This window comes from Neovison vison, chromosome 14, assembly GCF_020171115.1.
Source record: "Neovison vison isolate M4711 chromosome 14, ASM_NN_V1, whole genome shotgun sequence".
NCBI classification, from domain to species: Eukaryota; Metazoa; Chordata; class Mammalia; order Carnivora; family Mustelidae; genus Neogale; species Neogale vison.
This window is the reverse complement of record NC_058104.1, coordinates 32,982,777-33,010,563: the sequence shown is the minus strand read 5'-3', so window position 1 is coordinate 33,010,563 and position 27,787 is coordinate 32,982,777. Positions and strand designations below refer to the sequence as shown.

Here is a 27,787-nt window from a genome sequence, read left to right as displayed (position 1 = left end):
ATCCACATTGTTGCAAATGGCAAGATTTCATTTCTTTTGATGGCTACATAGTATTCCATTATAGATATATACTATCTAATTTATCCATCCATCTACTGATGGACGTCTAGGCTCTTTCCATAGCTTAGCTATTGTGGACATTGCTGCTATAAACATTGGGGTGCACGTGCCCCTTTGGATCACTACATTTGTACCTTTGGGGTAAATACCCAGTAGTGGAATTGCTGGGTCATAAGGTAACTCTATTTTCAACTTTTTGAGGAACCTCCATGCTGTTTTCCGGAGTGGTTGCACCAGCTTGCATTCCCACCAACAGTGTAGGGGAGTTCCCCTTTCTCCGCATCCTTTCCAACATCTGTTGTCTCCTGACTTGTTACATTTTAGCCATTCTGACTGATGTGAGGTGGTATCTCATTGTGGTTCTGATATGTATTTCCCTGATGCGGAGTGATATGGAGCACCTGTTCATGTGTCGATTGGCCATCTGGATGTCTTCTTCGTGGAAATGTCTGTTCATGTCCTCTGCCCATTCCTTGATTGGATTATTTGGGTTTTTGGGTGTTGAGTTTATAAATTCTTTGTGGATTTTGGATAGTAGCCCTTTATCTGATATGTCATTTGTGAATATAGTCTCCCATTTTGCCAGTTTTCTTTTGGTTTTGTTGACTGTTTCCTTTGCTGTGCAAAAGCTTTTGATCTTGATTAAGTCCCAATAGTTCATTTTTGCCATTGCTTCCCTTGCCTTTGGCAATTTTCTAGGAAGAAGTTGCTGCAGCTGTGGTTGAAGAGGTTGCTGCCCGTGTTCTCCTCAATGATTTTGGTGGATTCCTGTCTCACATTGAGGTCTTTCATCCATTTTGAGTCTATTTTTGTGTGTAGTGTGAAGAAATGGTTCAGTTTCATTTTTCTGCATGTGGCTGTCCAATTTTCCCAGCACCGTTTGTTGAAGAGACTGTCTCTTTTCCACTGGACATTCTGTCTTGCTTTGTCAAAGATTAGGTGACCATAGAATTGAAGGTCTATTTCTGGGTTCTCTATTCTGTTCCATTGATCTATGCATCTGTTTTTGTGCCAGTGCCATACTGGATTTCTGCTCTGATCTTTATTATTTCTCTTCTCCTGCTGAGTTTATGCTTTCTTTGCTGCTCTTTCCCCAGCTCCTTTAGGTAGGGTTAGGTTGTATACTTGAGACCGTCCTTGTTTCTTGATGAAGCCTTGTATCACTACATACTTTGCTCTCAGGACCACCTTTTCTGCATGCCAAAGATTTTGAACATTTGTGTTTTCATTTTCATATGTTTCCATGAATTTTTTCAATCCTTCTTTAATTTCCTGGTTGACCCATTCATTCTTTAGTAAGATGTTCTTTAGCCTCCATGTACTTGAGATCTTTCCAACTTTCCTCTTGTGATTGAGTTCTACTTTCAGAGCACAGTGGTCTGAAAATATGCAGGGAATGATCCCAATCTTTTGGTACCAACTGAGACCTGATATGTGACCCAGGATGTAATCTATTCAGGAGAATGTTCCATATGCACTAGAGAAGAATGTGTATTCTGTTGTTTTGGGATGGAATAGTCTGAATATATCTGTGATGTCCCTCTGGTCCAGTGTGTCATTTAAGGCCTTTATTTCCTTGTTGATCTTTTGCTTGGATGATCTGTCCATTTCAGTGAGGGGATGTTAAAGTTCCCTACTATTATTGCATTACTGTCAATGTGTTTCTTTGATTTTGTTATTAATTGGTTTATATAGTTGGCTGCTCCCATGTTAGAGGCATAGATACTTTAAATTATTGGATCTTCTTATTGGACAGACTCTTTCAGTGTAATATAGTGTCCTTCCTCATCTCTTATTCTAGTCTTTGGCTTAAAATCTAATTTATTTGATAAAAGGACTGCCACCCCAGCTTTCCTTTGATGTCCATTAGCATAGTAAATTGTTTTCCACCCCCTCACTTTAAATCAGGAGGTGTCTTTGGATCTAAAATGAGTTTCTTATAGACAGCATATTATATGTACAAAAATAAGAGTAAACACAATGAAGTAATGGAATATGACTATAAAGATGAAAATTTTTAAAAAATTCTAAAAAAAGAATTCATAAGATATGTTGGTTGGGAAAAGAAAAGAAGAAAAAGAGGAGGGAATGTGCTCAGGCTGGAGATTAGAACAAAGCTGTGTTCTAAATTAGGGTATATTTTGATGTATTAGAAGAAATTGCATCCTGAAATTTTATAGAAAAATAATACATATACAAAAAATAAGGTTAAATACAATGAAGGGATAAAATGTGACTATAACAATGAAGGTTTAAAAAACTTTTTTTTTCTAGAAAGGTATCATTAAGATAAACTAGTTAAAAAATGCTAAAAGAGGAAAGAGGAAAAGTTAAAAAAATAGAGTAAGAAAAAAGTAAAATAATAAAAAAATAACATTGCAAGATTAAGGGTCATGGGGAAAAAGCCATGAATTCTACCCATTGTTTTCCCCTAGTCTGGAGTTCTACTGTTCTCCTTGACCAGTAAGCTTGGTCTTGGGTGATGTTCTTGGTGATCTTCTGGGGGAGGGACTTCTTGCAGTGATTCTCAACTGTCACTGCCTGAGGTGGAATTACACCGCCCATGCCAGGGGTGGGCTAAGTAATCTGCTTGGGTTTGCTCATGGAACTTTTGTTCCCTTAGCCCTTTCTGAAGAGATTTGGAGGACAATAATGAAAATGGCAGCCTCCCAATCTCTGGCCCAGAGGAGACAAAAGCCTGGGGCCCCACTCCTCAGTGCGCCCTCAGAGATAAGTAGTCAATCCCTCCCATTTCCCTGGCCTCCAGCTGCATTCTGAGCTCACCTGGTGTATGACCAAGTACTTCTATTTTTGGCACATGGCCCTGTTTGGAGTCTCCAAACCCAGGAGATTCCTGCCATGCTGCTCCTTACAGAGCAGGAAGGTGAGTCTCCAGATCTGCCACTTGTGGGGGTCCCTGCTTGAAGAGCAGTGGTCTTAAACAGAATCACTGTTTAAGGTAACCCCAATCTAAAAGCTCACTCAACAGCTGTCTCTGTAGTTGGCTTCCCTGCTGCGACACCTGGGGGCTCTGCCACACTCAGACACCCCCAGACATTCTGTGATCCTGTGAGACCAGAGACCACACTGTCCCCGCGAGGGCTCCAGCCACGTTTAACCTCTGGAGTGATGTCCCTCAGTGCAGCAGACTTCTAAAAGTTCTGATTTTGTGCTCTGCTGCTCCACTGCTTGCCAAGAGCCGGCCCCTACCCCTCCATTGTCTATCTTCCCATTGCTTTGGATTCACCTCTCTGCACATCCTACCTTTCAGAAAGTGGTCAATTTTCTGTCCCTGGAATTGCTGCTCTTCTCCTCTATTTCCTGTTGAGTTTGCAGGTGTTTGGAATGGTTTGATACCTATTTAGCTGAAGTCCTTACTAATCTGATCTGATGTCATTACAGCTGACTACTCCTCTGCCATCTTGCCGCTCTCCGTATTCTATCCCAATGGCTGTGTAATATTCCATTGTATATATATAGACCACATCTTTATCCATTTGTCTGTTGAAAGGCATCTCGACTTTTTCCACAGTTTGGCGAATGTGGACATTGCTGCTATGAACACTGGGGTACAGATGGGCCTTCTATTCACTATATTTGTATCTTTGGGGTAAATACCCAGTAATGCAACTGCAGGGTCATATAGCTCTATTTTTAATTTTCTGAGGAATTGCCACACCGTTTTCCAAAGTGGCTGCATGAACCAACTTACATTCCCAACAACAGTGTAAGAGGGTTCCCCTTTCTCCGCAGACTCTCCAACACATCTTGTTTCCTCTCCTGTTGATTTTGGCCATTCTACCTGGTGTAAGGTGGTATCTCAATGTGGTCTTGTTTGGATTTCCCTGTTTTGGCTAGTGACGATGAAGATTTTTTCATGCGTCTGTTAGCCACTTGTGTGTGTTCTTTGGCGAAGTGTCTGTTCATGTCTTCTGACCATTTTTGATGTAATTATCATTTTTTTGGGGTGTTAGGTTTGAGGAGTTCTTTATAGATCTTGGATATCAGCCCTTTGTCTGCAGTGTCATTTGGGACTATCTTCTCTCATTCTGTGGATTACCTCTTTGTTTTGTTGACTGTTACGTTTGCTGTGCAGAAGCTTTTGATATTGATGAATTCCCAAAAGTTCATTTTCCCTTTTGTTTCCTTTGCTTTGGGAGACATGTCTTGAAAGAAATTGTTGATGTCGAAGAGGTTACTGCTTATGTTCTTCTCTAGGATTTTGATAGATTCCTGCCTCATGTTGAGGTCTTTCATCCATTTCAAGTTTACCTTTGTGTATGGTGTGAGAGAATGGTCTAGTTTCATTCTTCTATATGTAGCTGTACAATTTTCCCAGCACGACTTATTGAAGAGACTGTCTTTTTTCCACTGGATATTTTTTTCCTGCTCTGTCGAAGATTAGTTGACCATAGAGTTGAGGGTCCATATCTGGACTCTCCGTTCTGTTCCATTGGTCTATGTGTCTGTTTCTGTGTCAGTACCATGCTGTCTTGGAGATCACAGCTTTGTAGTAAAACTTGGCACTAAGGCAATGTGATGCCCCCAGCTTTGTTTTTCTTTTTCAACATTTCCTTAGCGACTCAGGGTCTCTTCTGGTTCCATACAAATTTTGGGATTGTTTCTCCCAGCACTTAGAATAATGCCAGTGGAATTTTGATTGCTCTGGGCAGTACACATTTTAATAATGTTTATTCTTCTGATTCATGAACATGGAAGGTTTTTCCATCTTTTTGTGTCTTTAATTTCTTTCATTAGTGTTCTGTAGTTCCTCGAGTATACAGATCCTTTACCTCTTTGGTTAGATTTATTCTAAGGTATCTTATGGTTGTTGGTGCTATAGTAAAGGGAATTGATTCTCTAATTTCCCTTTCTATATTTTAAATGCTAGTATATAAGCAAGCAACTGATTTCTGTGCATTGATTTTGTATCTTAACACATTACTGAACTGCTATAGGAGTTCTAGTAGTTTGGGCCAGGGTTCAATCTCAACTCCACCCCTTCCTCTACAGGTGCCATGATGGAAAGTCTCTTCACTGCTTTGAGCCTGGGTTTCCCAAACAGAATTCACAAGTATGAATGTCTGCTCTGCGCACAGAATGAGATGATCCAAGTAAAGCATTTCACATGGTGCTACAAAATCTCCCAGCAGAAAGTCACAAACTCATCCTTGACAACTCTGCAAACTTCCTAAAACCTGGCCTCAGGGTGGCACCTGGAATATCTCACATATACTAAATGCCTAAGTTTAGCCTCCTCTCATTCACTCAAACAATATTTACTATGCATCCCCTCTGGGCTGGGCACCTTTCTATACCCTGGAGATAACAAAGTAGACAAAACACACAGAACAATTCAGATGATTAAACTACTGTAGGTCATTTCTTTTCAAGGTTCAGAGAAATGACGTCCATGGACAAAACAGTCCCAACAGAGGGTATACTGCATTTGGAAGACCGCTCCACGGGTTGGAATAAGGATCCCGGGGCCAGCAAGAAAGCAGGGAGGGGGTTCAAGGGAAGAGCCCCCTAAAATGAAATCCCTGGCAAGCAGACCGGCCCCCTACTGACTGCTTCCTCTGAATCTACCTGGCTCTGTCGTCTGGTCCAAGCCACACTTACCTGCAGCTTTCTCAACTTACAGTGCAGCTTTCTCATGACCATCACTGGAAAGTGGACCTCAAAATACTTTCCTGGGGGGTGCCTGGGTGGCTCAGTGGGTTAAAGTTTCTGCCTTCGGTCCTGGGATCGAGCCCCACATAAGGCTCTCTGTTCAGCGGGGAGCCTGCTTCTCTTCCTCTCTCTCTGACTGCCTCTCTGCCTACTTGTGATCTCTGTCTGTCAAATAAATAAATAAATAAAAATCTTTTTAAACATTTAAAAAAATATATTAAAAAAAATACTTTCCTGAGAGAAGATCTTCATCTTAAGGAAAAATACACAGTAAGTTTTCTAATTCAATATTCCCTCATACATTTACTGACCATCTTCATGTACTGAGTACTAAACCCCAAACAGCAATGGAGTATTTCAGGGTCCAAATCAGGAATGATATGGTTAAAAATGCATGTTTCAGGTGACTTCAGTCTCTGTGTGGAGAACAGATGGAGGATGAAAGTTAGGGGGTTCTCATAGCCGTCCAGGAAGAAGGTCCAGGGAGGAAGTCATGGGGAGCTAGAACTGGGGGAGCAGCCACTGGCATGGAGACAGGGAGGCACTGAGAGGCCCTGGGGAAGTAGGACCTAACAGACTTTGCCACAAAGCAGACAGAGACAGATTAGGGAGGGTTAGGAAACCAATGTGGGGGTGGGGCCAGCATGGGGGATCAAATCGGATACAACAGCAAATATCACAAAGCACCCGCTACAGTGAGGGCAAGCACTGTCTTATACTACATTTACTTTTTCCTGTGAGAGGAGAGTGTGGTCGGGGAAAGGGCAGGCACTCTGGAGCAGGGGAATGGGGCTCAGATCCCAGCTCAGCAACTTGTCTGCTACAAGGTGCTGGGAAGTCACTCAACTCCATGGGCCAAGCTTTCCACATCTACACAGTAGAGACAATGACAGCAACTCACAGGGCTGTGAGGAGTCCTCTAGAAATAAATACTCCAGCAACACTCAAAGCAGGACCTGCCAGAGTAAGCAGCATGGGTGGGCCTTTATGATGTACTGACACGCGTACACAGATGTGGGGCCTGGCCTGGGCTGTACGTTTATTTCTACTGAGGGCTGCAGTAAAGAAGGTGTGAAAGCCAGACAGATGCACAGAAACACACAAACATGTACAATGAGTTAAAGGAACACATCTACACAGAGACCCACACACAGAGACACTCACAGACACAGAGACTCCACACAGAGACACACAAAAGACACTGGGATACACATGCAAAGACACACACACACACACACACACACACAAATACTCACGGTCCCACTCCCCTATCTGTGTCCCCAGCCTGGTCACGCCTTGGCCTTTCTAGCACATTCTCTCCATGTCTGCCGTGTCCAATCACTCAGCCCTGATGACTATTTTTGAACGCATTCTCTCCTCAACCCCCATCTGCACAGACACCCCTTTCTGGCCTCTTGCAATTACACTGTGTGTCGCCTGCAACAGCTCCTCACGGCCCTAAGGCCTGGCAAGAAACAAGGTTCTCCACACCTGCTGACCAGGTCGGCACCCCCCCACACACACACACCATGTATTCTTTGAATACCCGTGTCCACTTGTACTTGCATTCCAGAAATACAGAGCCAGTTCATTTGATGGGAAAAGACGAAAGAAAAGCCAGGTGCTGGCATCCAGAATCTGGTCGCGGTGTCGCTATTGCAGGCTGGGATGACACCCTCGTTTCTAACAGGAGCAACGGCACATAGAAGAGCACTGTGTATGCAAACAGTCACCCGCGATGGAAAGCGGAGACTGCAGGGTCGCCGACCCCAGGGTCAGCATGATGGGGGCAGAAAACATGAGAAAGAACTTCCTAGTAGGAGGTGACCCCAAAGGGTGAGCATCAGAACTACAGGTCCAGCTACCGCCTTCCCTAGTGGAAAATCTCAGGGAGTCTGGTTTGAAGGAGAGGGAGGGAGAGAGGAAACAGGAGGACAGAGAACAAGACTGCTCCCTGGCGTATCAGAAGACGCAGGCTGAGCCATCCCAACCATTCACACTCACAGCTGCCACGCATGCCTGGCTGTGTGCAGAATGTGGCGATGGACGAGCTGGCCCGGGCTACTGGGAGGATATGCTTAGGGAAGATGAGGACATAACTTCTGCTAGGATACCCCACAATACCCTTCCAGAATGTTACTCCCACAATAGAAAAGGTTAAGGAGAGTCTAAAATTCCCAGAGACAATCAGAATGATTGAAAGCAAATGAAGGACAGCATACACTCCTATACCTTGTGCTAGACTTCTTACTTTATTATAAAGAGCTTTCCCTCGGGGCATCTGGGTGGCTCATTCGAGTGAGAGGCCAACTCTTGATTTCAGTTCAGATCATGATCTCAGGGTCGTGGGATGGAGTCATGTGTCAGTTTCAGTGCTCAGAGGAGTCTCCTTCTGGATAACCTGTCTCCTTTTGCCTCTGCCCCTCCTCGAACATTTTCCCTCCCTATCTCTGAAAGAAATAAATAGATCTTAAAAAAAAAAAGTTTTTCTCAGGCATGAGAAACTTGACTCTCAGTAAAACTGTGAATGAGGGGTTACTGTGGAGGGAAAGCTATCCAGAGGCACACCTGGAGCCTCTAAGGAACAGACATCTTTCTGGGCTTTGGCAAAGGAGCAAAATGGCTGTGGCATGTGACACTTACACTTTTGATTCTGGGATCCCTAAGCCTGTCTGACACTCTATTCCTCAGGAGCTGGCATGTCACAGGAGGTGTGGAGGACACCCAGGACTGGACCTCGCTCCTGGACAGCAGCCAGGGACAGCCATGAGGAAGGACAGTCCTTGGATTCAAAGGGGATCCCACAGGGCCGACTGTGGCACAAGCTGCCCAAGGTGAGACCCATCCCCTGTGTCCTTGATCCTTGGGTTGTGTGGAAATAAAAATCAGACACAGAGAATCCAGGGTCCCTTAAAGGGGTTCACTACCCCATGACTCTTTATCTGTGATGGTACTGGCTTTCCTGGGCCCTACTGCTGCCTGCTGCCTCAAGGCAGAGCTTTCAACTGTCCCCAAAGTCTTGGGCCCGAGATCATACAGAACGAGCTCCCACCATGGTGCAAGCAGAAAGCCCGTGACCCATTCCTAAGCCTCTGCTGGTGCAGCCAGGGTGACCATCCCAGGTGGAAGGTGCATGAGACCATGAGACTGGCAGACAAAATTTTCTCCCAATTCAGGGATTAGCAAACTTGCTGCAAATGGCCAGAAAGTATTTTAGCCTTTGCAGGGCAGATGGCCTCTCATCAAACTACTCAACTCCCCTGTTGTGCTATTAAAGCAGCCACAGAGAAGAGTTAAGTAAATGGGAGTGGCTGTGTTGCAATAAAACTTTATTTACAAAGACAGGTGGGTAGGCAAAATCTGGCCCTTTTGGCCTAGGCTCTGAAGAGCAAACATTCTCTTTTTCACAAAGACTAGATGTTTTTAAAAAACCCTTTGGACCAATCCAAAACACCTCCACTACATCTTGCCTACCCTGTGCTATGTGCCTTCCTTACTACTGGCAGATTACCTTTTTCTTAAAAGCATTACCTAGTCTCAATGTGCCTGGACCAGAAATAAAAATGTCAGATTTATTCCTTATCAACACAACCACATGACACGAAGGAGAAACAAAACCTTGGGACCAAGTCAAAAGGGTGTGGGGCCTAGAGGAGGCATTCCTCCAGTGGCTTCTGCTCACATGCACACGTTCTGCCCCTGCATTCTGCTGCAGCTCCTTCCACCACACCATGGTCACTGAGGTACAGATGCACCACCAACTGACGGACCACAAAGAACCCCCTGAGCAAGCACAAGGCTCTGGACAGAGAACAGGGAAGTGACCTGGACTTGCGGGACCTGCAGTCTATTCGCTCCTGGTTCTGCCACTAACCGGACCCATCTCATTTCCTGTGAGTGAGCGTAGTTATACCTGTGCTTGCTCGTTAACAGAGCAGGTGAGGGATCAAATCAGGGAACAGCTATGAAAGGCCACTGTGTTACATCACTATCACCCAGCCTTGCACATCTCTAAACTGAAGACACTGTCACAATGACAATAAAATCTTCATGATCGTCAATACGGCAGACACAGGGGCTCTGGGGCTCACAATCCCACTAGTGGGGTCTTTCACACGTGCAGAGGACATGTCTACAAGGGTTTTTATCAAAAGTCCTGTTTGTAACAGCAAAGGATGAGAAGCCAGGTGCCCGTCCTTCACCAGGGCCTGGGTGACATCAAGTACGTGGCTGATGGCAGCAGCATCTTGGGACATGGGCATAAGACTGGCAGTCACTGCATTCCGTCTGAATAAATGTTTAACATTTTGATCTAGACAAGCACCTTCACAAATGAAACAATTCAGGAAAAGAAGAGGGCGAATGTTCATTTACCTTTAATCTCCAGAAGGTGGTCTCCATTGAGTCCCAAGATTTAGAATTTGACAATAACATTCTTTCTTCTGTAGAAATGCTTTTATCAGCTGAGAGATGCCATGGACTTGAGCAAAATATCCTGAGAAAGACACAGAGACAAGCTATCGCTCAGTGAGGTCAGAAATCATTCCTGCAGAGGTGGTCCCAGGAGAAGAGCAAAGGAGGATTTTGCTGCTCTTCTTTGGGGTCAGTGATTTATCCAAGGAATTCATGGGAGAAATCAGGACTTTCATTTTCTTCCTTTATTTTTTTTGTTTTTGTTTCTAACTTAAAGCTGCTAGAACCAAAGTAAGTACAACCTATTTAATGATTTAACGGTAGAATTAAAGATCTTAGAAATAAAATATCCCTTGGGGCACTTGGGTGGCTCATTCAGTTAAGCATCTGCCTTTGGCTCAGGTCAGGTACTCAAGATCCTTGGATTAGGCCTTGATGGGTTCCCTGCTCAGCTGGGAGCCTGCTTTTCCCTACCTGTCTATCCCTCCCGCTATGCTCCAACAAATATGTACAATGTTTAAAAATTAGAATAAAATGTCCCATTATTTTACAAAGGAAAGACAAGTGGTTTACATCAAAACATCAGATCTAAATGTTTCTCTTCAAAACTTTTTTGTGGCCACGTGCAAGACACTTAGGACTCAACTAAAACTCTGAATGCGAGATCATGATGAAATAATATTTTGCGGTCAGAAAATGGGGCAGATAAATGGCAAAACAAAACAAAATAAAATAAAGCTGTATTTCTTACCATGCTCCCATCATCTCCATCATATGTGGGTAAAAGCTTCTATGTTTACAAATTGGTGTCACAGACCATCTACGGGAGAGGAAGGCATGAGCAAACATTGCCCCCAAAATGGACTTATTCAGCTCCAGGGTGGGGAGAGCTTGAGTAAGGGAGATAGGCAATAAGAGGGGGAAAGGAAGATAAAATCTGTGTTCTAAAGTCCTGTTGCTTAAAGCATAAGTATCTGAAGAACGAAATTTGAGTAGCATTTAGAAACATACTGCAATGTGATATAGGAGTTCTATGTCTATTGATTCTCCTAATACATAATTTGAGCTTGTAGTTTACAGGTTATCTTGCATTTTATGTTTCTAGGAAATCACTTTTATTGTATATTACAGAATATCATCCACAACAGACTGGATATTGAAACAAAAACTTTAGAGATGCTCACCACACCCTATTTGGGAAGTAGTCTCTTAGTGTGCTGCATCTGGAGATACTGGCCCAGCAGAGGAAGAAGGAAGGCAGGCCGCTGACATGCTGCCTGGGGCACCCAGCTCCCAGGGCTCCAAGGTGTGTCCCTGCCTCTGCAGCACTGGTTAGGAAAGCCGCCTCAGAAGCCTGGAGGGAGGCTTCAGACCTCTAGGCAGGCCTGGCCCCCATCTTCCTAAAGCCTGGGTTCACCTTTAGCTCAAAGTAAGGTCCATGTCCTTAATTGTCCTTAAGGCCCATGTCCTTAATTTAATCTTTCTTTGCATTTCTTACAGAACCTAGCCATAGGCTCCATCTTTAGGGCCAGGATTCCCTACAAGCCCAAGGACTGGGGTCATCTGGCCAATTTCTCAATCTGGTTGAGATGGAGTCACCCTCCCATCTCAAATCCTTTCACGGACTTGATAGAAAGGACTTGCAAAGCCTAATAGTGTTACTATCACTTTAAAAAAGACAAAAAAGTAATTCTTTACATGAACAGTTCACAGTAAAAGATAATATAAATGTTTCTTAATCATATAACAATGACCCTTAACTTCAGCCCCCCAAAAGAGGAATAACATAAAATAAAATTACTGTAAGATACCATTTTTTAGTTATCAGATTAACTACAATGAAAAGGTTCCTAATACACTGTGTTGGTGAGAATGTTGGGAAATGAGCACTTTAATTTTTCATTTTTTTCCTACTGGAGAGAGTGAACACTGGAACTCTCTCTTTGGAATAATGAATCCCTAAAACCTCAGGCCTCTGGGATGATGAGGGGATGTTGGATGGGAGGGAGTCACTTGCCTCTGGTCATATGAAGCCATTTTGACCTTTCCCCTCAATGTCTATCTTGGGAATTAATAAATGTCTTTACCATTTAAACCAAATGGTGGGACTCTTGGTGGCTCTGTCAGCTTAGTGGCCAATTCTTGGTTTTGGCTCAGGTCATGATCTCAGGGTCCTGGCACCCAGCCCAGCATCAGACTTCATTCTCAGTGGGGAGTCTGCTTCAGGATTCTCTCTCCCTCTGCCTTTCCCCCACTACTCTCTCTCACTGAAATAAACAAACTTTTTAAAAAAGTAATAAATCAAATGGAGTTGGTCTTCTGTTACAGCCTGAAGGACCTTAAGTGATATCTGAGCACATTACCTCATTTCGATTTCCTTGATCAGTAAGCTGAAAGGGGTAGGGCACATGTAACTGTGTGTGCATGTGTGTGTGTGTGTGGTATGTGTGTTTTTAAAAAACTCTAGTCTCCCTGAAAAAAAAAAAAAAATGAATGTCTGTTGGACTTTGGAGCCCAGGCTGAAAGGGCCAGATTTTGCCTACCTACCTGTCTTTGTAAATAAAGTTTTATTGCAACACGGCCACTCCCATTTACATAAGTCTTCTCTATGGCTGCTTTAACAGCACGACAGGGGAGTTGAGTAGTTTGAGGAGAGGCCATCTGGCCTGCAAAGGCTAAAATACTTTCTGGCCATTTGCAGCAAGTTTGCTAATCCCTGAATTGAGAGATCTGTGCTTCTAGACAGTGTGGAGAAAATTTTGTCTGCCAGTCTCATGGTCTCATGCACCTTCCCCCCTGGATGTCCTCGGTCTGTACCAGCAGAGGCTTAGGAATGGGTCACAGGCTTTCTGCTTGCACCATGGTGGGAGCTCGTTCTGTATGATCTCGGGCCCAAGACTGTGGGGACAGTTGAAAGCTCTGCCTTGAGGCAGCAGGCAGCAGTAGGGCCCAGGAAAGCCAGTACCATCACAGATAAAGAGTCATGGGGTAGTGAACCCCTTTAAGGGACCCTGGATTCTCTGTGTCTGATTTTTATTTCCACACAACCCAAGGATCAAGGACACAGGGGATGGGTCTCACCTTGGGCAGCTTGTGCCACAGTCGGCCCTGTGGGATCCCCTTTGAATCCAAGGACTGTCCTTCCTCATGGCTGTCCCTGGCTGCTGTCCAGGAGCAAGGCTCAGTCTTGGGTGTCCTCCACACCTCCTGTGACATGCCAGCTCCTGAGGAATAGAGTGTCAGACAGGCTTAGGGATCCCAGAATCAAAAGTGTAAGTGTCACATGCCACAGCCGTTTTGCTCCTTTGCCAAAGCCCAGAAAGAAGATGTCTGTTCCTTAGAGGCTCCAGGTGTGCCTCTGGATAGCTTTCCTTCCACAGTAACCCCTTATTCAGATTCTTTTGAGGGTCAAGTATCTGATGCATGGCAAAACCCCTTAAAAAAAAAGATATATTTATTTATTTGAGAGAAAGCGAGGGAGAATGGTTGAGAAGGGCAGAGGCAAAAGGAGACAGTGAATTCAGAAGCAGACTTCCTACCAAGCACTGAACCCAACACATGACTTGATCCCACGACTCTGAGATTGTGACCTGAACTGAAATCGAGAGTTGGCCACTCACTCGACTGAGCCACCCAGATGCCCTGAGGGAAAGCTCCTTATAATACAGTCCTACACTGTATAAAACTGATATAAGTGTTTAGGCTGTCCTTCATTTGCTTTCAATTATTCTCACCATCTTTAGGAATTTTAGACTCTCCTTAACCTTTCTTTTCATGGGGTAACATTCTGGAAGGGTGTTGTGGGGTTTCCTAGCAGAAGTTACATCCTCATCAGCCCTAAACATTTCTTCCCTGTACCCTCATCTCACTCGTCCATGGCCACATTCTACACACAGTCAGACATGTGTGGCAGCTCTGAGTCTGAAGAGTGGAATGACCGAGCCTGTGTCTTCTGATATGCCAGGAAGCAGACTTTTTCTCTGTCCTTTTTTGGCCTTCTCTCTCCTTGCCTGTCCCACAGCAGCAGACACCCCATCAGGAAGCAAATATCTTCAGCTACTCAAGGCAGCTACTCAACACATAGTTGAGTACACACTAAGGGACACAATTACCTACCAACCCAGACTGTCAAGGAAATCTGACCCACAGAGTTTTACAAGGGTGAACAGGCTCTGTTGTCTGAAACAGTGCTTTTCAAACAATGAATTGTGACCCACCCATGTCATAAAAATCAATGTAATAGTCTGAGAATCCCTGGCTTAGAAAGTACAGACAACAATAAAACAGAAAATATCAGTATGCATCACAACTGTAAGAGTTAAAGATTGTTTTGTGAAGCTGTTGTTGAACTGCATGTTCGGGGTATAAGTGCCATGAAAACTCACTTCTTCAACAAACGAAACCAAGTAGACTCTTCAACACAGAAAGCAAACTGATGGTTGCCAGAAGGAAAAGCAGGGGGAGAAACTGGTGAAGAGGATTAAGAGGTACATACTTCCACTTATAAAAATAACTCACAATGATGAAAAGTATGTCAAGATAATGATAATGTTGTACTGATAAACGGTGATTATACTTAATGGTGGTGAGCACTGAGAAATATACAGACATGGAAAATCACCATGTTGCACACCTGAAACTGACATAATATTGTGCAGATCAATGATACTTCAATAATTAAAAGAAAACTGTGTTCTCACTGTCAGGGGTTTGAGGAGCCCTGTCCTCAAAGGCATCATGTAGTACCCTCTAGTGGTAAAAGCCAGATCTGCAGTTGAGAAAGAACCACAGACCAGAGAGGAGACTAGTCCTCAAGCATCGCTGTCTGGTTGGAAGGGACCTTCCAAATGACCTGGTCAACCCTAACATCCAGAGCAAGAACCTGTCAACAACACCAAGCCACTGCCTGAGCACGCCCTACAAAGAAAGCACTCGCTCCACCGCTGAGCAGCTCTACCTGCTGAAAAGCTGACCAAGCTGCCTTCCTCTGGGAGCTCCTCCCTGGACTTCCTACTGCCCTCTCTTGGATGATACGGAGCAGCTTCTGTATTCGCCCTCAGCTAACACTAATGATCCAGACAAAGAATACTTGTTGAGTGTCTGCAAAGTACCAGGCATTGGGGACACAGTGGGGAACCCGGGACAAAGAGAAGTAAGAGCTTATGCCAGATGAACGGCAACAGTATGGCAGATGGAAGGACCTTCATCAGACAAGATCAAAGGGCAGGCCTCTCTGAAAAGGCGAAGGCTGTGTGGAGTCCCACTGTATTGGAGAAAGCTGTGCAAAAGGTACTCTGGTGCTGTTCCCTGGTACAAACCTATTCTTACTCTAAAAAGGATGAATAGCAGATAGAAATGCTGTGGGCAGGAAGCACCTTGGAATGTTCCAATAGCAGAAGGCAGGCAGAGAGGCTAAAGAAGATCAGAGAAACAGGAGAAACGTCAGAGATTTCTGGGGTGTGTGTTTGTGTGTGTGTGTTTTAATTTCTCTCTGTTTTAAAACTTTCCTACACTACCCATATGCCATATTTCATTCTAAGGCACCATCAATTATGAGACTAAAAAAAAAGAAAGAAGAAACACTTCCAGTTAGTCAGTGTCTTTCTTATTGCTTAGAATTTTAATTTAATTTTAATTTTGTGCTGGTGAAAAATCCCTTTGAGACTTATTTGAACAGAATGAAAGGGTAAAAATGAGTGACACAAGTAGGTTAAATCTTTTATATTTGGGTTTATGATCCTTCCCAAATTTATATCTCTATGTAGAAAGAGGTAGGGGATGAGGTCCGTTTTGTTTCCCCTTCAATATCCAGTTGGCCCAAAATTATTCACTATAAAGATTCCCCTGGGGCACGTGAGTGGTTCACTCCATTGGGAGCATCCCTGGGTCCTGAGATTAAGCCCCACATCTGGCACCCTGCTCAGCAGGGGTCTGCTTCTCCTTCTCCCCCTCCTCCCTGGTCATGATCTCTCACTCTATCTCAAATAAATAAATAAATCTTAAAAAAAAATTAAAATAACTTCCCTTTCCCCCATTGAACTGACTTGACACTCTGGGCCAAAATCAATTGACAATACTTGTTGCGATTGGTCTATTTTGTACTCTCTGTTCTGTTTCATCGATCTATCTTTATCCCAAAGACTTTGATTACTGTTGTTTTAAAATTAGTCTTAAGGGGCGCCTGGGTGGCTCAGTGGGTTAAGCCGCTGCCTTCGGCTCAGGTCATGATCTCAGGGTCCTGGGATCGAGTCCCGCATCGGGCTCTCTGCTCAGCAGGGAGCCTGCTTCCTCCTCTCTCTCTCTGCCTGCCTCTCTGCCTACTTGTAATCTCTCTCTGTCAAATAAATAAATAAAATCTTTAAAAAAAATTAGTCTTAAAATTGAGCAGGAATAAGCAGTGAAGGTTCTTCAACTGTATTATTTTAAAGACTTTTTGGCTATCTAGGCCCTTGGCACTTCCATGTACATTTTGGAATCAACTTGGTCATTTCCTCTAAAATAGAGTAAAAAGAAGGCTAGGATTTTGACTGAGATTGCATTGTGTGCATGAATCATATCATGGAAAACAGAAATCTCGACAACGTCATATTTTCTAATGCATAAACAAAACATACCCCCCCTTTATTTCAGTCTTCTTGAACTCCTCTCAACAATGTTTCTTTGTGTTCTCTGTAAAGGTATTTCATGTTTATCATGATACTTATTCCTAGCCTGTTTGCTTTCCTGTGTTTTTGTTTTGTAAGTAGGCTCCATGCCCAGCATGGAGCTCAGTATAGAGCCCAAAGCAGGGCATGAACCACCCAGTCACCCCAACCAGTTTATGTCTTATATGCTACTGTAAAATATTCTAAAATTTTCATTCTCCTATCCATGTGCATTTATCATGCATCTGTCTGACAAAGAATTCCTATCCAGAATACATAATAACTCCAAAAAGTCAAAACCAAAAACAACACTGACAACAACAATGGGCAAAAGATGAACAAACAGTCCCCAAAAGATGTAGGAATGCCCACTACACACACGAAAAGGTGCCTAACTCAGATCATTCATCACCAGGGAAATGCAATGAAAGGATAATGAGATGCTATTTCACCCTCACTGACAACACAGAATGTTTATAGGATGCTGAGCAACTGGAGTGTCACTATATTGCTGGTGGGAAGTGTAAACTGATCAACCACTTTGGAAACTAAGCTAGCACTTCGATATATCCCCACCCTGTGACTAAGCAATCCCACTAACAATTTCAAGAGAAATTTAAGACTTCTGTAAGAAAGTTTATTGTAGGGGCGCCTGGGTGGCTCAGTGGGTTAAGTCGCTGCCTTCGGCTCAGGTCATGATCCCAGGGTCCTGGGATCGAGTCCCGCATCGGGCTCTCCGCTGAGCAGAGAGCCTGCTTTCCATTCTCTCTCTCTCTCTCTCTGCCTCCCTCTCTGCCTACTTGTGATCTCTCTCTGTCAAATAAATAAATTTTAAAAATCTTTAAAAAAAAAAAAGAAAGTTTATTGTAGCCTATTCACAATACCAAAAACTTGGATACAACAAAATGTCTAATCATCAGATGAACAAATGAACAAATCAAGGTTTAAACACACTACATAGAAAGGAGGAGACTACACTGACAAAGATTCTTTCCTTGACCAAACTCTAGCCAGACTGCTCGGAGCCCTCTTTTCAAACCTGGCTTAATATATACCAACTTGAATAAACATTAACATAGTTTCTAACAGCTCCAGGTCCCAACCCTGCGACAACACCAGTCCCCCTTAGTGCCTGCCTGAGGAAAAATGCAAAGCATCTACTATTTGTTCAATCAACACTGAAAAGTTGAGCCCTTGTCTCCCAGTTAGCAAATACAGGCGGTTTCATATGGACCAATACCTATTCTACTTTTTGTCATCTGTTCGTCCCCTGACTTTACTCATCCCTGGCCTTACTTCTTCATTCTCTCTTTAAAATGCCCTCTGTACAAATCAAGGTGGAGTTTCTTTTGAGGACCCCATTCCATAGAAGCTCCCCCACTGAGATCCATCTCACTGGAAAAATCAAACACACATGCAAAAGTGTTCATCACAGCCCTATCTTAATAACAAATACACAGCCACCGAAATGACAAACATAAATATTGTCACATAAAGTACAATTACATTGAGGAATACCACTGAGACAATAAAAAATAAATGAGGCAAAAAATTATATGCCAAGATTATTCTAATTAGATTATAGAGTGGGGGGAAATGTACCCACTTTTTTTGTTTAAAAAGTTAATCCTGAAGGGGAACCTTCCTTGCTCAGCTGGAGCATGTGATTCTTGATCTGAGGCCTAGGAGAGCCAGACTAAGTTAGGTACAGAGATTCCTTAAAAATATAATCTTAAAAAAATTTAACCGTATAATAAAAATAATTAGTATTATAGATCTGAGACCATTGCTTTTCACAGGTATTTTCTAAAATTTAATTTGTTCCATTTGAGAAAAAAAATGGGGGGAGGGGCGCGAAAATCCAGAAAAGCCATGATTTATTTGACTTTCTTCAAGGGCAAGTTTGGCAAATAATTTATCCTCCATGGAATGAGAACATTCTCATTCTTTTTTTTTTAATTTTATTTTTATTTATTTGACAGAGAGAGATCACAAGTAGGCAGAGAGGCAGGCAGAGAGAGAGGGGGAAGCAGGCTCCCTGCTGAGCAGCAGGACCCGGGGATCATGACCTGAGCAGAAGACAGAGGCTTAACCCACTAAGCCACCCAGGAACCCGAGAATATTCTAAAGTGACATGTCTTCTCTGGGGAGGGAAAACAGCCACCCCCACCTTCAGAATATCTCAGATCAAAATCTCAACCCTGCTTTCTGGGCTGAGCTATGTAGATGCCAACACTGTGCTGGAAAGGCCTAGGCTGTCCAGAAAATGCTGCCTCTCCCAAGAGGTGATCCTGTGACCCACGTGCATGTCAAGGAGGGTGATTTTCGATGTGGCTGACATCAGATTAACTTTTGGAATTCTCAAAATGGAATTCAGTCTTACAGCCCCTAGCCTGCTTTCTAAAACACACAAACCACTAAAAACCAGTGAAACAGAACATGGCCATTTGGAGACCTCATCAGGGAATAGAACCTTGAGCATCTACATTCAGTTCCTCTACATTCAGTCACTCTGCTGGCTGAGAAGTACTTACTGGGGTCTACAGGGCATGAGGCACTGAGACACACCTGGTCCCTCCCGGCACCATTATTCCCACGGGGTAGATAATCATTAAACAAGATGTCTGTGTTGCAACGGGACTGACTGCCACAAAGGACATGCACAGAGAAGCGATAGTGGGCTGGACCTTGTCTGCAGGTGTCAGGGGCCTCCAGAAGGAGCCACATCTGACATGAACCACAAGAGCCAGAGGCTGGGCACCTTCTTGACTCATGGGCGTCACCCACATCCAATCTGTGTCAGTACATCCCATCAGCTCCTCCATCAACATGTACCCAGACTCGGGTCGATTAGCAGCACTTCTACCTCTACCACCCTGATCCAATCCGACAGCATCTCTTCTCTTGGAATATTCCAGTAGCCTCCTAGTGATCTCCCTGCTTCCACCCTCACTGTTCTCAACGGAGAAGCTGAAGTGATCCCAATTAAACCCAAGTCAGGTCACCTCATTCTTCGCTTCAAAATCCCCCATCAGTGGCTCCCACCCCAGGTCTCTAACACCCCCTTCTCCCTCACCCTGGCCTTGACATTCCTGGAACAAGTCAGCCCAGCTCTCTCCACGGAGGCCTTCCTACTCCCCCTTCCCCCTGCCAGGGACACTGTGCCCACAGACATGCACAGGGCTCACTCCCTCACCTCCTGCAAGGCTCTCCCCACCTTTGCCCTCAGGGGGCCTTCCCTGGCCATCCCAGCTCAGATGACAGCCCCTTCCAACTGTCCTACAGCATCCAGCTGACACACCAGATTCCTTGCCTCTCTGTCTCCTGGCTGCTTTTCTCCCTGGAAGAAAGGCTCGCTAACTGCTGCACCCCGGTCTGTTTGGGTCATGTCTGGAACTGCAGGAGAACCAAGCCTCTGGCAACTGAGCCGGTATTCAATAAAGAATGTGGAGTCACTGCCATTCATCTGAGGGGAGATGAGAGCTCATGAGGCGAGGGGGGTGGAGGAGAAAGCATCTCGGGCAGAGGGAGTGGCCGAACTGCCCCAAGGCCAGCAGGCACAGGGCACATTGGAAGGACTGACCAGATATTGTAAGGCAGAGAAGGCGAGTGGGAAACAGATGGAAGAAGGGGGACAGAGCAGCCGTGCAGACACAGGAGGAAAGTTTGCATCCATCTCCAATAACAAAAAGAAGCCAGAAAACTAGTAGTGACATGATTGAATGGGCCTTCCTGAAAGCTCTGGCATCTGGGGAGATAGGGACCTGGGGGAGATAGAAGAGCCTGGAAGCTCACTAAGCACGCTAGAGCCATGGCTCTGAGCACAAATGATCTTAACTGGGACAAAAAGGGCAGAAGCAAAGGTGGAGAAAAGGAGGTAGATTCCAGAAATATTTAGCAGATAAAATCACAGGTCTGGGTGAATGATCGAATAAGGGGGAAAGAAAGTAAAAGCTGAGTTCTGAGATGACTCCTCCCTTTTGCACATGGGAAAGGAAGGACACAGTAGCCCCATTCACAGAGTTGGGGGATTGGGGTGGCAAGAGGGAAAATACAGGAAGCCGATCTCGAGCACAGTTTTAGAAAGAATGGACCTGCAATAATTCTGAGTCATCAAAAAGCAGATTTCCAGTCAGTAGCGGAAGACCCATGGTACTGTGAGAGGATCACGAAAAGCAAAGTGAGTCACGCCGTGCAATGCAGAGTCTCACCTTGTTGCCAATGACGAATCAAAAGGTTTCCAGTAACAGAAGATCTGGGATTCCAAAAAAGATCACCCTGGCCAGAGCAGGAGTATGTGGTTGGGAGAAGGAGCTGGATGAGAAGCAGGTAGGATGAGGAGGATGTGTTGCAACAGAACAGGCAGGAGAAGGGACCTGAGCCAGGGGTGTGGCCACAGGGAAGGAAAATGGAACAGACTTGCCCTCTGTCACCAGTGCAGCTCCCACACGGCTCCTGGGGACGGTCGAAAACCCAGAGCATGTCACCTCCCCGACTTGAAACTCCTCAGTGCTCCCACATTTCACTCTCTGACAGCCTCTTCAGAACGCTCTCTTGCTACCCGCTCCCCGACACAACGTCAGGTGCCACTGACACAGCCCTGGGCTTCAGTGTCCAGGCTAGTTTCCCCTGTCTAGCAAACACCTGTTTGTCTTTTGAAGACTTCCCTCCTCCACGGGGCAAGAAGGAAGAGCAGTGCTGGCATCGAGGACGTGGGCTGGCACCATGAGCAAGGCTGCACGGCTATAGCGCACAGAGAGGCATGTGGTTCCCCTGCTGGGCACAAACGACCTCGCAGAACAGCAGCACAAGGTGACCTGGCCACGGTGAGGAAGGGAGACAAAACAGGCCCACTTCCTCTGTTGTCCAAACACACAAAACCAGGTTGTCATGCCCACCACAAAATACCAATCATCCTCTTTCCCGGCTCCTACTACTGAGCGCCTTCCTTCTGAATGACACTGTTCACGCTACTCACACCTCCTTCTAGAAAAGACCGATAGAGCTAGCTAATCCCAGAACTATCTTACGGATCGGCCTCACAACTCGCATGATGTGAAAGGAACCCACTATGTTTAAGGACAGGTGTGCTCCCAGTGGCCTCTGGGGAGGACACTGACCCCTCGCGGGAGGAAAGAACTGTTCCCTTTCTCGGAGGGACATTCGTGGAGTTCCATTCTGAAGGGTTTCCATCTTCTCTGGGAAGCAGGACCCATCCCATCGCCCATGTTACACAGAGAATGAAGGGCCCGCCACAAAGTACACTCTCAACAATTTCTGCTGACCACACTACACTCCGGCCTCGTGCTCGCCAATATGTGACACACATCTGTGCTCACCACGCTGCCCCCGCTACACCCCCGAGAATGTAGACTCCGGTGGCCTCCACGCAAGGGCTCTGGAAAGTACTGGTTCTGTCCACCAATATCACGCGGTCCCAGGCCGGCCCTCCCTCCGAACCCCCCCCCCGCCTTGTTTGGCCTGATCTCAGGTGCACGATGGGGATCCTGACGACCCCCAGTGGAATGTAACCCACTCAAGAGGAAGAACCCGAACTGCTCCCTCGTCAACACGACACTTACTCGCTTCACGCCGGTCTTCCACCAAGACCTTAGCCCCAAGAAGGCCGACACCCCGTCTGCCTGGTTCAGCCGCATCCCCAGTCCCGCTCTCCCCAGGCCCGGCCCACAGCACAGGTGAGATAATTAATTAGCCGCTCCAGAAATGAAGCCCCCGCTCAGGGCTCTTCACAGTTTGGAAACCAGGGGCGCACGAGGTGACAGCTACCTTTTGGCGAAGGAGCGAGTTCCTGAGACACAGGCCCGCCTCCCACCGAGGCCCCAACCCCGCGGGGACACTGGGCCCTGGCCCCGCGCCGCAAAGGCACCTCTTGCACAGAGAAGCATCTTCACAAGTGCCGCACACTCCCTCCTCGTGTGTCTGTCGAGGCGGAAGAACATGAGGTGAAAGCGGGCGACCTCAAGCTAGTGGCCATGGGCCTGGAGGTTCCGGGATGCTGTGTCCACTGGGGACATGGAAGCGGGGTTCCACAGAGGCCAAGGGGAACCGCTAGCCTCCGAGAGGCAGCTGAGAAGACTGGTTCCACCGTGCTCAGCCAATCGCCTCAGCGACCCCGGGCCCCAGGTCAACTCTCATAACAACACTCCCGCTCATTGGTGCCTCTGCCCAGACGCTCATTGGATAATTTCTCCTCCCCTCTGCTGGCGGAAAGACTTATTGAAGAGAAAAAATGTAGCCCCGCCCACGCAACCCGGAAGTTCTTGTGGAGGGGGTGAGCGGGCTGTGGAGTAAACAGAGAGGGATACTAGGGAGCACCGTAATGCTTTCTGGGAGTTGTAGTCACCAGTGCGAGGGAAGTGCGCTTGGTTTTTTCTTGCTGCTCAGATAATTTTCTGTCATTCATAGGGGGAAAGAGCTACAAGATCCTCAGTTTTGGGGCGAAGCACAGAGAATTCAGCCAGAGGAAACAAGTTAGTTGGGGTTCAGTCTCAATCACTGAGCAAATGTTCATGGAGTGCTGACTGTGGGCCAGGAGTTCTGCTAAGTAAGGTCTTTGCGCACGTATCCTTTTCAAATGTGGACAAGGAATGTGTGGAAAACTGGTTCAATGCAAAATCGTGTGAACGTGAAAGCGAACTACAACTGCCAGTTACAAGCATCAATGGCTGAAGTTAAGGAACATATTATTGATTGAAGGAAGGGAACAGAACATTTTTATAAAGTTCAAACCAAGGAAAACGAATGTTCAGAGAAATGCACATACATGATAAAAATACTATACAGAAGAAGAAAGGAATGGGGGAGGGGAAACAAGAATCACCACATTTGTTACCTAAAGGGAGGGGATGGGTAGACTCCTGGAGGGGAAGGATTACGACGCACTTCAATCATTTCTCAAGATCTGGTGGTTCACCTGTGTCTCATTATTATGCATATTTAAGATGTTCCTTACATACATTTTGTACTGAACTTCTTAGAAAACATTTTAAATTATCTAATGATCACTTCAAATAGGCTGACAATGATGCTAATGGGAAGGCTAATGGAATCTGGACCACTGGATGCTCAGTTAGGGGTGACCTCAGTTTGCAGCGTGGGAGCTAATGGGAAAATCCCCAGATCTTGTGGAAATGATGGATCAGAAGCACCTTGACTCAGAAAAATTAAAGAAACTGTCACCCAGCACTTGGAGAGTGCATCGGGAGCTGGGCACAAACTATCCCTCCTTTTCCATTACCACCTGGTAGGACCTCAGTCAAACCAACATCTTCCTTCTCTGCTGCTGCTGTTTTCTGAGTCTGGGGCCTGTGATTTCATCACAAGCTTTAAATGGCTATAGTCAGGTGGAGAGCCTGCTATCCCCCATAGAATTATTTTTGCACCCTTTATAAAAACTCAGTTGGGTATATTTATGGAAACTATTTCTGGGTTTTTGTTCTGTTCTATTGATTTATGTTTCTGTCCTACAAATACCACAGTCTTCCTTATTATAACTATCTAATAAGTTTTGAAACTGGGTAGAATGAATGTTCCCACTTAATTACTCTTTTTCAAAACTGTTTTTGAAGGTACTCTAATTCTTCTTTTTTAAAAAAGATTTTTATTTATTTATTTGACAGACAGAGATCACAAGTAGGCAGAGAGAGAGGAGGAAGCAGGCTCCCCGCTGCGCAGAGAGCCCAATGTGGGGCTCCATCCCAACACCCTGAGATCATGATCAGAGCCCAAGGCAGAGGCTTAACCCACTGAGCCACCGAGGTGCCCTCTTCTGTCTTTCCACATACATTTAAAAATATTTCTGTCTTTACAAAAAAAAAATTCTGTCAATCTGGGGAGAATGAAGATCGTTATTATACACGGTCTTCCAATTCACAAACATGGTGTATCTCTCCATTTATTTATAACCTTGATTTCCTTTATCAGTGCTAAATAGCTTTCAGCATGCGACTCCTGGACATGCACTGTTAGATTTATCCCAAAGTAGTTTCTTTGTACGAGTAATTGTGAATGTATTTGATCTTGGAGCCCACATATTCATTGCTACATATAGCAATACAACTTACCTTTATGTGTTTACCCTGTATACTGTTTCACTGCGAAATTCCATTATTAGTTCTAAGAAGAATTACTTTGTCATACTTTCTTGTGGCATAAGGCCTGAAATTAAGATTCCATATTAAGGGCTGTCTTGACACCTGGAAAATCAAGGAGGGACTCAAATGGCATCATGCATGTTCTCCTCTCCCTCTTCCCTCACAGGGGAGGTCTCTTAACCAAACACCCTTCTCATCACAGGAACTAGATATAATGCCTATTGGTTTTTGGGAAGCAGCATTCAGTTCCCTCGAAGCCCACTGAATTCTTCAAGCCAGCCACTCACACCCTCCCATGGGAACCAGGACTTGCCACACCCTCTGGTTTCAAACAAGTCTTGCCTTCCAAGGCTCTGCTCGTTCTCTCTGTTCCCAAATGCAGTCTCTGTGCAGTCCTGCATGGTGTGTGGTATCTTCCTCCCCTGAAGTGTGAGAATATATGACTAGTAAACTGTTGTCAATCACATGTGTCGGGTGTCAGGGGATCCCCACAAGTCTGGAGCAGGAATCAGGGACCTGAGGAGAAGGTGATTAAAACAAGTGGCATCACAAACAGGGTGTCCCCACGTTAAATGAGGACATGGGGTCAGCTTGACCTGCTCCTTCACTAACTAACTGGCTTCAGAGGTGACAATCACGATCTGGGAGGGAACAGACAATCCCTGGCCACCTTGTGTGTTGGCTCATGTTCTGTTACCTCACATGGAGGCTGCCATCCATTTCCAAACTAATGTCCCATTCGCGCCAACAAGGTGAGAATGAATGAGAATTGACTGTATCTAGGAGGGAGGTGTCACCTATGTGACCTGCATGTGGCCTGTATTGGTCTCCAAGGCTCCCCACAGAGGTTGGCAACCACAGGACATGCTGACTGGTGTGCTTGAGTTCCAGGGACTGGGGGTTGGGCCAGTGCTTGATGCTGACGTTCCCATCCTATGGGGAAAAGCGCACCCCAAACACAGTCCTGGGGGTGACCCTCTGCATTGTGGGTGGAAAGGAGGGGGGCCCTGACCCCAGGGAAATGTAAGAATGGCTCCCTGTCTGCCTCCTGAGTCACCGTGGTTCAGGCGATGAGTGGCCTTGCCTCTCTCCCGAGCTGCTGCTCCTCTCTCTGTTACCATGTGTCTTCCTGAGCACTCAGGGTTTTGAGGTGCACATCCATGGCAGCCCAGGGCCCATGAGCTGATGAAAAACAGGAAAGTGAAGGGAGGGACGTTTGGTGTTCTACTTCTATCCCAGTGCCAAACCTCTCACCAGCACACTTGGCTTTCTCTCTCTCTCTCTCTCTCTCTTTTTTTTTAACATTAAAAAAAAGATTTTATTTATTTATTTGACAGACAGAGATCACAAGTAGGCAGAGAGGCAGGCAGAGAGAGAGAGGGAAGCAGGCTCCCTGCTCAATGTGGGGCTCGATCCCAGGACCCTGGGACCATGACCTGAGCTGAAGGCAGAGGCTTTAACCCACTGAGCCACCCAGATGCCCCTCACTTGGCTTTCTCTTAATGTTGTTGTTCCCCAGCTTGTCATAGGACTCATCTGGTGATCCAGACGCTTGAGGCTCCCAACCCAGCCATGGACAAAATGATCAACCCAGCACAAAAATAATGATGATAATGATGATGATGATGATGATAATAATAATAATAATAAAGCAGAGAAAGATGATCAGGGTAAAAAGACACTCCTCCACTGCACAAGTATATCCAGGAAGAAACAAGTAAAAAAAAAAAAAAGCGGAATGAAAAAAAGAAAACTGGATACAGGAGGAAAAACCCTACCCCAACCCAGATTAATTCAACATACGTTCACAATTTGGCCCAATGGAAATCCAAAATTTATTAAAATAATTTATATGGCAAAGGATAAAAGGATGCCGACTGGCTTTTGTGCCTCTACAACATAAGTTCTGAATTAACTTTAATGTCTGCTAAGCAGCACCAGTTGGCTAACCTTCATAGCTTTAATACAAGGGCTCAGATTATGGTTATACCTGGTAGAGTGACCATATTTTGCAGCTTCTGTATTTAGTGGTTTGACATCTCAGGCCTTGATGACATTGGAGGGACTGTCTCTGGCAGGTTACTCCCAATCACCTCTAAGACACTCTTGTACTCTGGGCCACTATCCCTTGCTCTGATCATTCCAGGGGCAGGGACAGACTACTCCCTACACCACTGTGTCCCAGAACCCATTGAAATGACACAAACAAGGCAGTCTTAAACCTGCTTACTCAGACTCACCTGCCCCTTCCCATGGAAACCACAATAAAGGGTCTTGCCCACATTGTCTCCTCATTCCCTCTTTCTCCTGACTGACCCTGGTGCTTCACTGGGCAGCCCTCCATGGCAATGAGGACCTCTTTTCCTGGGATCTGTGAGTCTAAACAGCTTCTCCCATTGTGAGAGTTACTTGTATATCTGCCTGTCTTACCATACCTGATTAAAATAAACTCCGGTCCCCTTAAAACATCTGAGACACCTGGGGGTGCTCTGTGGGTTAAGCTTTTGGCTCAGGTCATAATCTCAGGGTCACGGGCTTGAGCCCCATGTTCAGTCTGTTCTCATGGTGAATCCCCTTGGAATTCTCTCACCCTCCATCCCTGCCCCCACTAGTTCTTGCTGTCTTTCTATGTATCTCTTTAAAATAAAATCTTTAAAAAAAAAAAAAACCACCCGGGATCCCAACAGATTTAACGATGGTGAATATTTTATTATTATAGATTCCTCTTTCAACATGCTCTCAGTCACATGTGTCTTGACCTAGAAGGAGACACGATTTACCTTGTTACACACAAGGCACCCAAACCGCTCTGCTATCACAGACAATCATTCTTTGGGGGAGGATATTACTGCACCCATCTTTCTCCAGGTGTGACATCATATT

General features: G+C 45.3%; 1 long non-coding RNA gene across 2 annotated transcripts in view; it reads right to left on the bottom strand.

The window, feature by feature from the left end:
• The window catches only part of LOC122895461, a 46,020-nt gene extending 23,142 nt beyond the window's left edge, over positions 1-22,878 (bottom strand). For both annotated transcript variants that reach the window (XR_006382219.1, XR_006382220.1), the window contains exons 1-3: positions 22,578-22,878; positions 13,228-13,370; positions 10,108-10,228 (exon numbers count right to left, since the gene is read on the bottom strand). This is a non-coding gene — a long non-coding RNA (uncharacterized LOC122895461). The remainder of the gene's footprint in view (positions 1-10,107; positions 10,229-13,227; positions 13,371-22,577) is intronic.
• Positions 22,879-27,787: the final 4,909 nt, after the last annotated feature.